This window comes from Oncorhynchus clarkii, chromosome 21, assembly GCF_045791955.1.
Source record: "Oncorhynchus clarkii lewisi isolate Uvic-CL-2024 chromosome 21, UVic_Ocla_1.0, whole genome shotgun sequence".
NCBI classification, from domain to species: Eukaryota; Metazoa; Chordata; class Actinopteri; order Salmoniformes; family Salmonidae; genus Oncorhynchus; species Oncorhynchus clarkii.
In genome coordinates, this window is record NC_092167.1 from 39,688,583 (window position 1) to 39,700,817 (window position 12,235).

The 12,235-nt window shown below is 45.6% G+C and overlaps 1 pseudogene; it reads left to right on the forward strand.

Moving 5' to 3' along the window:
- LOC139379223 (focadhesin-like) overlaps positions 1-10,977 on the forward strand; it is a 49,434-nt pseudogene extending 38,457 nt beyond the window's left edge.
- The last annotated feature ends 1,258 nt before the right edge of the window (positions 10,978-12,235 follow it).

Here is a 12,235-nt window from a genome sequence, read left to right on the forward strand (position 1 = left end):
TCCATCCAGCAATAGACTCTAAATTATCCTCCTCTATCCTCCTTGTCTTCTGCCCCCTCTTTTCTCCCTATATCCCCTCTCTCGCTCCCTCTATCCCCTCCCTCCATCTCTCCCTCTATCCCCTCCCTCCCTCTATCCCCTCCCTCTCTCTCCGTCTATCCCCTCCCTCTCTCTCCTTCTCTCCCCATTTATCTCCCTATATCCCCTTCCTCTCACTCCCTCTCTCCCTCTATTATCTACTCCCTCTATCCCCTCTCTCTCCCTCTATTCCCTCTCTCTCCCCTCCCTCTATCCCCTCCCTCTCTCTTCCTTTATCCCTTCCATCTATCCCCTCCCTCTCTCTCTCCCTCTATCCCTTTGCTCTCTCTCTCCCTCTACACAGCTGACCGATGTTGTCAAATCTGTGGCAAAGTGAGTCTGTCCCCCGTTTGTCTCCTTGGCACTGCCATTGTGTAATTGACATTGCCATTGAATTTCAAACTGTGTTTCAGATGTTTGCATTCACAATGTAACTTTTTGCAATGATATTAACGTTACAATTATGCTTGGTGATTTCACCAGTTGTTTGTCTATTGTTTATACATTTGGTCTCAACCAAACAGTGGGACTATTCTAGACTGGGCGAATGCCATCCTTCAAACCCTTGATTAGTTGGACCAGGTGGGTTAATACAACACAATGATGGAAGAGCACTGGCCCATAGCCAAGCTGTATGGTTGACGAGGGCGATCAGTCCTGCTACGGTTGTCATGGTCATCCGGTGCTACACCTGTGTCTTCGTGGCAACAGGGGCAGTCCGATGGTGCAGGGAATCTCTCTATCTTGGCTCTGAGTGGTCTGGTTGCGGTGCTGGACAAGTACAAGAGCAACCTGCCCACTGACACAGAGGGAGGGCTTGGGGAAGAACATACTCCACACGTTATGGGAGCATTGTATTTTACAGCACCGGTACTTACCTGTTATTTACTAGGAAATTATGTGGTGTCAAGGGGTATGATGTGGTGTCAAGGGGTATGATGTGGTGTCAAGGGGTAAATGATGTGGTGTCAAGGGGTAAATGATGTGGTGTCAAGGGGTATCATGTGGTGTCAAGGGGTAAATGATGTGGTGTCAAGGGGTATGATGTGGTGTCAAGGGGTATCATGTGGTGTCAAGGGGTAAATGATGTGGTGTCAAGGGGTAAATGATGTGGTGTCAAGGGGTAAATTATGTGGTGTCAAGGGGTATGATGTGGTGTCAAGGGGTAAATTATGTGGTGTCAAGGGGTATCATGTGGTGTCAAGGGGTAAATTATGTGGTGTCAAGGGGTAAATTATGTGGTGTCAAGGGGTATGATGTGGTATCAAGGGGCAAATGATGTGGTGTCAAGGGGTAAATGATGTGGTGTCAAGGGGTAAATGATGTGGTGTCAAGGGGTAAATGATGTGGTGTCAAGGGGTAAATGATGTGGTGTCAAGGGGTATGATGTGGTGTCAAGGGGTATGATGTGGTGTCAAGGGGTAAATGATGTGGTGTCAAGGGGTAAATTATGTGGTGTCAAGGGGTAAATGATGTGGTGTCAAGGGGTATGATGTGGTGTCAAGGGGTAAATGATGTGGTGTCAAGGGGTATGATGTGGTGTCAAGGGGTAAATTATGTGGTGTCAAGGGGTAAATGATGTGGTATCAAGGGGTATGATGTGGTGTCAAGGGGTAAATTATGTGGTGTCAAGGGGTATGATGTGGTGTCAAGGGGTAAATTATGTGGTGTCAAGGGGTACATTATGTGGTGTCAAGGGGTATGATGTGGTGTCAAGGGGTAAAGTATGTGGTGTCAAGGGGTAAATGATGTGGTGTCAAGGGGTAAATGATGTGGTGTCAAGGGGTATGATGTGGTGTCAAGGGGTACATGATGTGGTGTCAAGGGGTATGATGTGGTGTCAAGGGGTATGATGTGGTGTCAAGGGGTAAATGATGTGGTGTCAAAGGGAATGATGTGGTGTCAAGGGGTAAATGATGTGGTGTCAAGGGGTAAATTATGTGGTGTCAAGGGGTAAATGATGTGGTGTCAAGGCATACTAGTTCTGAATAGTGCCTAGTGGTGCTTGTATAATGAATTTGAAGAAAAAACAACGTTACAATTATGCTTGGTGATTTCACCAGTTGTTTGTCTATTGTTTATACATTTGGTCTCAACCAAACAGTGGGGCTATTCTAGACTGGGCGAATGCCATCCTTCAAACCCTTGATTAGTTGGACCAGGTGGGTTAATACAACACAATGATGGAAGAGCACTGGCCCATAGCCAAGCTGTATGGTTGACGAGGGCGATCAGTCCTGCTACGGTTGTCATGGTCATCCGGTGCTACACCTGTGTCTTCGTGGCAACAGGGGCAGTCCGATGGTGCAGGGAATCTCTCTATCTTGGCTCTGAGTGGTCTGGTTGCGGTGCTGGACAAGTACAAGAGCAACCTGCTCACTGACACAGAGGGAGGGCTTGGGGAAGAACATACTCCACACGTTATGGGAGCATTGTATTTTACAGCACCGGTACTTACCTGTTATTTACTAGGAAATTATGTGGTGTCAAGGGGTATGATGTGGTGTCAAGGGGTATGATGTGGTGTCAAGGGGTAAATGATGTGGTGTCAAGGGGTAAATGATGTGGTGTCAAGGGGTATCATGTGGTGTCAAGGGGTAAATGATGTGGTGTCAAGGGGTATGATGTGGTGTCAAGGGGTATCATGTGGTGTCAAGGGGTAAATGATGTGGTGTCAAGGGGTAAATGATGTGGTGTCAAGGGGTAAATTATGTGGTGTCAAGGGGTATGATGTGGTGTCAAGGGGTAAATTATGTGGTGTCAAGGGGTATCATGTGGTGTCAAGGGGTAAATTATGTGGTGTCAAGGGGTAAATTATGTGGTGTCAAGGGGTATGATGTGGTATCAAGGGGCAAATGATGTGGTGTCAAGGGGTAAATGATGTGGTGTCAAGGGGTAAATGATGTGGTGTCAAGGGGTAAATGATGTGGTGTCAAGGGGTAAATGATGTGGTGTCAAGGGGTATGATGTGGTGTCAAGGGGTATGATGTGGTGTCAAGGGGTAAATGATGTGGTGTCAAGGGGTAAATTATGTGGTGTCAAGGGGTAAATGATGTGGTGTCAAGGGGTATGATGTGGTGTCAAGGGGTAAATGATGTGGTGTCAAGGGGTATGATGTGGTGTCAAGGGGTAAATTATGTGGTGTCAAGGGGTAAATGATGTGGTATCAAGGGGTATGATGTGGTGTCAAGGGGTAAATTATGTGGTGTCAAGGGGTATGATGTGGTGTCAAGGGGTAAATTATGTGGTGTCAAGGGGTAAATTATGTGGTGTCAAGGGGTATGATGTGGTGTCAAGGGGTAAAGTATGTGGTGTCAAGGGGTAAATGATGTGGTGTCAAGGGGTAAATGATGTGGTGTCAAGGGGTATGATGTGGTGTCAAGGGGTACATGATGTGGTGTCAAGGGGTATGATGTGGTGTCAAGGGGTATGATGTGGTGTCAAGGGGTAAATGATGTGGTGTCAAAGGGAATGATGTGGTGTCAAGGGGTAAATGATGTGGTGTCAAGGGGTAAATTATGTGGTGTCAAGGGGTAAATGATGTGGTGTCAAGGCATACTAGTTCTGAATAGTGCCTAGTGGTGCTTGTATAATGAATTTGAAGAAAAAACAACCAAGTAATTCAGGCTCAAGGTCAGGTTAGGCAGAATGGTCAGGCAGGCGTGTACAGAGTCCAGAAAACAAGCAATGGTCAAAACCGGGACGACTAGTTAAAGAGAATAGAAAAAGGCAGGATCACGGGAAAAGCACGCCGGTTGACTTGGAACATGCAAGACGAACTGGCACAGAGAGACTGGAAACACAGGGATATATACACCAGGGATAACAAGCGACACCTGGAGGGGGTGGAGACAATAACACAAGGACATGTGAAACTGATCAGGGTGTGACACAAACCAGAAGGAATCTATTGTTTTACCTCATCATTCCATGTATGAACTGAAGCAAGACTGCTTTTCTCACTGGGTGTTGCTGTAACTCTCTCCCTCCTGTGTTGTGTGCTGTAGGTGTGTCCTGAGATCCTGGCCCCATCCACCTGGCTGGCCTTGGTCCAGGACACTCTCCGCAGTATCGTCAGCAGGGGTTACAAGCCCAGAGGACAAGTCTTCCCCTGGTTCCTGCAAGTCAGCACTGTACAACAACAACCTAGCTCTCCTATAAGCCTTATTGAGACGTCACTCAATCACATAAATCTTGCTATATTATTCACTATAGGAATAAAACAAAATACTATTGACATCTAGAGGCTATAGAAAAAATATTTTATGCTCTATAGTTTTAATGCATATAATTTTGTCTGGCTGGAGAGGCTTTATATGTATTGTTAGTTGTAAAAAAATAAAAAAATAAATAAATAAAAAGAGAAGATGTATTATCGAAGTATAACATTCTCCCATCCCTCCCATCTCAGCAGTCGTACTCAGAAAAGAACACAGGCAGTGCCATCGCCCACTCCTGTCCCTGGTGGTGCCCGTGCTGGTGGCCTGGCACAAAGACAGTGTGCCCCAGGTCCTAGCCACCCTGAGGGCAGGGCTTCCCGGCTCGCCCAACACAGACACTCGCCCTAGGCCGTCCTGTTCCATTCTGGCCCTGGGATGCTGCTGTCATGCCTGCACCAGGAGAGGCTCAGGTAGGGGGGTCTGCCATGGGACGGAGGGTGTGGAGAGGGGGTGGTTTGTTGTGTTTGTCAGAAATGACTCTTGAGATGTGATGTGTCTGTTTTGTTTTGTTTTTGTTATGTTATGATGATTGTTAGTATTGTGACGTTGAGTGGCTTTGGGTGTTAATTTATTTATTCAACAGTACAAGTGAATTTTTGTTTGAGGGAAGCCTTCAACAATGTACTCCCTAATATGTTCCCTTCCCCTCCTCCTCTCCTCCCCTTCTCCCTCAGTGCGGGCTGTGAGGTGGGCCTGGTTCTGGGGGCCCTGAGTGGTAGTGGACAGACAGAACACAGGGCCCATGTGGTACCCTCACCCTGGACAAGCTGCTGGAGGCCCTAGGGGGACAGCAGCAGCCAGGCTCGCATACTGTAGAAGGTATGTCCCAAATCTTCATAGTAGTCATACAAATATTATTTATTACCAATAACGTTGTCAATCACTGCTGTTTTACTGGAATTTTTGTTTTGCCCTTTAATAAATCATTTATAAGGTTAATAGATCATATTTTTTAATAGTCTGCTCACCTTTTATAAATCATTATTTCTGCATTAGTAAATGTCAGGATGCTCTCCTTCCTTGATTCCTTCCCTCCCTCCCTTGGTCTTGGCCTACTCTGTAGCAGGTGTGGGGTGGTACCCTGGATCTTACTGGCTGGGCCTTCCGAGTGGTGCAGCGGTCTAAGGCACTGCATTGCAGTGTTGCTGTATCACTACAGCCTGGGGTTTGATCCCATGCTGTGTCACAACAGGCCGTGACTGGGAGTCCCATAGGGCAGTGCACAATTGGCCCAGTGTCGTCCGGGTTGGAGGCGGTTTTGGCCGGGAGCGGCTTTACTAGGCTCACCGCACTCTAGCGACTCCTTGTGGTGGGAAGGGTGCCTGCAGGCTGACTTCGATCATCAGTTGAAAGGTGTTTGCTCCGACACATTGATGCGGCTGGATTCTGGGTTAAGCGTGCGGGTGTTAAGAAACACGGCATGGCAGGTTGTTTGGGAGGACACATGACTTGACCTTCACCTCTCCCGAACCTGTTGGGGAGTTGCAGCGATGAAACAAGATCGTAATTGGATATCACGAAATTTACTCTGGAGCAGGTGGTTCATGGCCTGTCATCCTGCGCACACGGTAAGGCTGAAGACATCAAACCCTGCCTTCTGGCTGCCTGGATCAAGATCCTACTGTCTGAGGTTCTGGCTGCTGTCAACAGTCTGGTGCCTCTGGTGGGATCAGAGACTGGCCTTCATTAGGTAAATATTTTTATGTTTGAGAGGGGATTAGTGGAATGTAATGCTGTACTGTACTGTACAAATACAAAAGGTAATCCTCCGAAATGAACAGTTTTTAAACATCCCCCCAGATGGAGCCAAACGTCTACTTATGACAGTGTGTTCTGAGGGACAGTGTGTGGCTGTTCTCTCCCTTCCAGCTGAGCAATGAAACTGAGCAGTTCTCTCAGAAGCAGGACAGACTGAACAAGGTCCTTCGGGGGATCACAGAAGAAATTGTTCCAAAAGCTCACAAGAAACAAACAACAAGCAAACCCTGCTCCTGTCTTTCCCCTGTAGATCACGTCGTTCTCTGGGGCCATAGGGCTGCATTGTGACAGTGCATTTCTGGTAGGACACCTCTACCTGGCTCACTTCTGCAGCAGCCACAGCTGCACAGTAGGTGAGGACCACACAACAACATGCCACAGAAGTATCATACCTACAGAAAAGTGGCTCGATAGAGATCCTCCAAATCAGCGATTCTATATGTACTTCTTGTATTAAACCCCCCTGGGAACAAAATGCAGAGTGTGAGACCTCCATGAATTCTTCCTACACTGTCCCCTCTCCCCAGATGCATACTCGAGGCCACTTGTACGAGGGCCTCTCCGTGTGGATGAAACACGGGTCTGAGGACAAGCTCCAGATGTATGGGGAGACCCTGGGTCAGCAGCAGTTCCAGCAGGATGTCTACCCCCAGTGCCTGGCCCTCTGTTTGTCCCTCCTCCGGGCCCTGGTCTAGGCCGTTGCCCCCACCCCCCCAACACCGTTTGGGCTGTCCAGTGTTCTACTACAGGGAATATCTTCAACCTCCTTCCAAACCATATACAGGCAGGGAATTCTTTCTTTTTAGACTAGTGCACCAGTCAGTTATTTTTCTGACTGAATCACATGACAAGGAATGTCTGGTGTGTAAGACCAGTGATCACTAAACACTTTGAATTTTGACCATCCACTGAGATGTCTGTCGGTGGTTTATTGTACGACCTAGGAGTGGACCTGTACGTGGACCTGTACTATTGACCAGTCACATTTATTTACGTGGGCCCCCTGCCTCCTCTCCTCCCCCCATCTGATGATTAGCAGAGTGGCAGCAGGCTGTCTACACTCATTAAGAGCGGGCTACTGAATCCTACTGTGGTTGGCGGTTGCAGTGAAAAAATATAAATATATACTACATATATAATATATACAGTATATATTTCCTTAACAATTATTTTATAAATTCATTTTTTGTAAAAAAAATAAAAATTGTTGCTGCCTCTTGGGCCCCCCACAAGCCTGGGCCCAGGGGCTTCAGCCCCGGTAAGCCCCTGCATTAATCCGACCCTGCCCCTAACAGCAAACCTTTTTGTTCTAATCACAAACTACTCGACTAATCATCAATTACCTTTATTAGTTGAATCCGGTGTGCTTGTGCAGGTTTAGAATCACAACATGTCATGTTGAGGGGTACTCGAGGACTAGAGTTGGTAAACACTGGTTTATAACAAGTATACTTTGTTGGTGTGTCCAAACGACTGCAGTGACTATTGGAGTTGAGGGGACTCATAATAACTGTTCCTTACGGCATGACCACTGTCAAATGTTGGGGACTCCAGGCAGGTGAGTACAATATTCTAACCTGCGCTATTCGCAGAAACATGTACACACCTGTGGAGGCTGCTGTGTGGAGGTCGGCTCACAACAATGGCTGGAACGGATCGAATGAAATGGTATCAAACACATGGAACCATGTTGGAACCATAGAACCATGATACCATTCCACTGATTCCATTCCTGACATTACCATGAGCCCGTTCTCCCTAATTAAGGTGCCACCAACCTCCTGTGATGCACACATGCTGTGTTATTTCTGTGTATGTACAGTATCAGTCAAGAGTTTGGACACACCTACTCATTCCAGGGTTTTTCTTTATTTTTACTATTTTCTTACAACCTCATGCTAATGACATTAGCCTACTTTAGCTCAACCGTCCCGAGGACGGGACACCGATCCTATATAATTTCCTTCCTTCTTAATACGTTTGAGCCCATCAGTTGTCTTGTGACAAGGTAGGGTTGGTATACAGAAGATAGCCCTATTTGGTAAAAGACCAAGCCCATATTAAGGCAAGAGCAGCTCAAATAAGCAAAGAGAAACGACAGTCCATCATTACTTTAAGACATGAAGGTCAGTCAATCCCGAAAATGTCAATAACTTTGAAAGTTTCTTTAAGTGCAGTCGCAAAAACCATCAAGCTCTATGATGAACCTGGCTCTCATGAGGACCACCACAGGAAAGGATGAGTTCTGAGGGTTAACTGAACCTCAGATTGCAGCCCAAATAAATGCTTCACAGAGTTCAAGTAACAGACACATCTCAACATCAACTGTTCATGGGAGACTGCGTGAATCAGGCCTTCATGGTAGAATTGTGTTAGAGCGTTGGGCTAGTAACCGAAAGGTTGCTGGATCGAATCATCGAGCTGACAAGGTAGAAATCAGTAATTCTGCTCATGAGCAAGACAGTTAACCCACTGTTCCCCGGGCATGAACGATGTGGATGTCGATTATGGCAGCCCCCCGCACCTCTCTGATTCAGAGGGGTTGGGGTTAAATGCGAAAAACACATTTCAGTTGAATGCATTCAGTTGTGCAACTGACTAGCTATCCCCCTTTCCCTAAAGGACACCAATAATAAGAAGAGACTTGCTTGGGCCAAGAAACATGACCAGTGGAAATCTTTCCTTTGGTCTGATGAGTCCAAATTTCAGATTTTTGGTTCCAACAGGCGTGTCTTTGTGAGACTCAGAGTAGGTGAAAGGATGATTTCCGAATGTGTGGCTCCTACCGTGAAGCATGGAGGAGGAGGTGTGATGGTGTGGGGGTGCTTTGCTAGTGACACTGTGATTTATTTCGAATTCAAGGCGCACTTAACCAGCATGGCTACCACAGCATTCTGCAGCGATACGCCATCCCATCTGGTTTGCCCTTAGTTGGACTATAATTTGTTTTTCAAAAGGACAATGACCCAACACACCTCCAGGCTGTGTAAGGGCTGTTTGACCAAGAAGGAGAGTGATGGAGTGCTGGATCAGATGACCTGGCCTCCACAATCACCTGACCACAACCCAATTGAGATGGTTTGGGATGAGTTGGCCCGCAGAGTGAAGGAAAAGCAGCCAACAATGCTCATCAAAACTATGAAATAACACATATGGAATCATTTAGTCACCAAAAAATTGTCAATCAAAACAACATATATTTTATATCTGAGATTCTTTAAAGTAGCCACCCTTTGCCCCGATGACAGCTTTGCACACTCTTGGCATTCTCTCAACCAGTTCAACCTGGAATGCTTTTCCAACATTCTTGAAGGAGTTCCCACATATGCTGTCTTCAAATATATATGTTTAAATAACACTGTTATTCTACAATGTAGAAAATAGTACAAAATAAAGGAAAAACCCTTGAATGAGTACATGTGTCAAACCTTTGACTGGTACTGTTTGTGTGTGTGTGTGACAATTGACACACCATCACATGGGATAGCTGGTATGTTAGAGTTCACGTGCAGGTGAGATATTGGTATGTGCTGCAGGTCTGTAGTGGGTGGGTTCTGGCTGAATGGCCATCCTTCAGGAATTACTTTTGTAATGTCGCCCCTCAGGAAGTTGAGTATGTGAAATTTGTAGCTGTGGAATTCAAGGAATAGGGTGATTTCTGACTTGCAAAACATGGATTTGTTAGCCTTGGTATGCATTTATAGTCTGTTAATTGCCAAGTGCACTAAAATGTTGGGACTCCAGGCAGGTGAGTACAATATTTTAACCTGCGCTATTCGCAGAAACATGTACACACCTGTGGAGGCTGCTGTGTGAAGGTCGGCTCACAACAATGGCTGGAACGGATCGAATAGAATGGTATCAAACACATGGAACCATGTTGGAACCATAGAACTATGATACCATTCCACTGATTCCATTCCTGACATTACCATGATCCCGTTAATCAGGAAGTCTATTGTGTGTCACATATACTTGGGCTAAATAACCTGGACTCCATTTCCCATCATCCTGTGCAGTCAACAGACTTCCTGCTCCAGGTATTGACTGCAGCGGTCGTCTCCTGGGGGCGACCACACAATGCCCCTCCTCCTGGGCATCAGGGCCCAGTGGTTTCCATGGCAACAGGGATCAAAGCCGCCTCGGTCTACTTCACGCCATGTGCGTTAACGCCGCGTTGGTCGAGCAGTCGGTCTCACTATACCTGCTGGGATTGCCCCACAACCTGAGTTAGCTATTGGCTAAGGAGCCCTGAAGGGAACAGTCACAGAAGGTAGGTAAGTGGCCCAGACTTCACATACTCTCGCAGCCCCAACTACAGACACCTTTGACAGGACTTAAGTGGAATATTAATGAGTAATGAAAATGTTTGGTTTATCATGTGTAATTACAAACGTTATATTTGCACGTTATTGTCACTAAGGCGCATTGTAGATGCAAAACGAATTTCTAGGCAAGCAGACAAAGTATTTTCTCATCTCATTGACAAAGTAAAAATGGTGTGTTTCTGTGTTAGTTCATTGACTGGTTCTTCAGCACCACAGAGGGTCCTGAAACTGGACTATCAGAGACCTCCATCAACACAGCCAAAGGTGAGACAAAGCACCACACAAAATAAAAAGTATTGCGACAAAAGGTATCCCACACACTTTTCCCCCAAAAATGAACATTTTATTTTAGTTTACATTGTCCGCATACATGCAAATGTTTTGAACATTGACCATTCTTCTACTTGCTTCGTAACATTTAGTTCCAACCCATCCCTACAGCTGCCTTGCTGGCTCTGAATATGTGTATTGCGGGTGGTATACCAGGGCAGCAGCTGCATATGGGTGGAGCCTCAGAGGTGACCTGGGGGTTAGGGATGGAATTAGAGAGGGAGGAGAAGATGAACTCCCCCACTCTGAGCTGTCCTGCTTAAGACAGTCTTATCTACAAATAATACAATTACTCCTAAAGTGATATATCCTAAAAGAAGAAATCCATGTAATGTCCTTCTCATCTTCTTATTCCAGTTATCAAGCTGCAGTTTTCTCTCCCTCAGTGAATGCCACACTGTTCCATAAGCACCTAGAAAGACAAAAGGTTGACTCACAGTTGTTCCAGTGCTTGAAAGATTCTTTTCAAACTCTTTTCAATACACAAAATAGACAAAGTGGAAGGTAAAATACAAGTAATGTAGAGTATGTACCTTCTGTGATGACTGAGACCATGCAGAGGGGGATAGACAGGGTGTATCAAGCCCACAGCATGGCAAAGGAATCAAATCAAACTTTATTTGTCACATGTACTGAATACAACAAGTGTAGGTAGACCTTACCGTGAAATGCTTACTTACGAGCCCTAAACCAACAATGCAGTTCAAAAATAGTTAAGAAAATATTTACCAAATAAATACCAAATAAACTAAATAAAAAAATAATAAAAAGTAACACAATAAAATAACAATAACGAGACTATATACATGGGGTACCGGTACCGAGTCAGTGTGCAGGGGTACAGGTTAGTTGAGGTAATCTGTACATGTAAGTTGGGGTGAAGTGACTATGCATAGATAATAAACAGCGAGTAGCAGCAGTGTACAAAACAAATGGAGGGGGGCGTGTCAATGTAAATAGTCCGGTGGCCATTTGAATGCATGCCTATCTAACACAGGAGTGCATGGGGGGGGTATCTGCAAATGTCAGACACAACCAAACTTAACCCTTTAAGCACCCCCTAGGGTGGTAGACATTTTTGTTTCAGCCCAGCACTTACACACCTTATTTTACTAATCTAGAGCTAGGTGAATAGTTGAATCAGGTGTTAATGCTGGGCTAGGACAGAAATGTGCAACCCTTACTTTTATACAATATGTCTTAGTTCTGATTACATAACTTATCTAGAACGTTCCACAGGTAAAACTGGTTTCCTCTGGAACTCCTCTTGACTGATTATCACCACGAACAGTAGGATGTTTCTCTCCATAACCTGGACAAGGAAACTACTGAGACTACTTTTGAGTTCTTTGATTTTGGCATGAACTATTACCACAGGAATCAGTGGGGACATACTGAGCTTTCCGATCTGACAAAGAGCATCACTTATCTCCATTTGTTGCTCGCACAATCACATACAGTCACATACAGACCAATCAGACATGAATTGCTCTATCCTAACCTGTCCAATTTTACCAGATT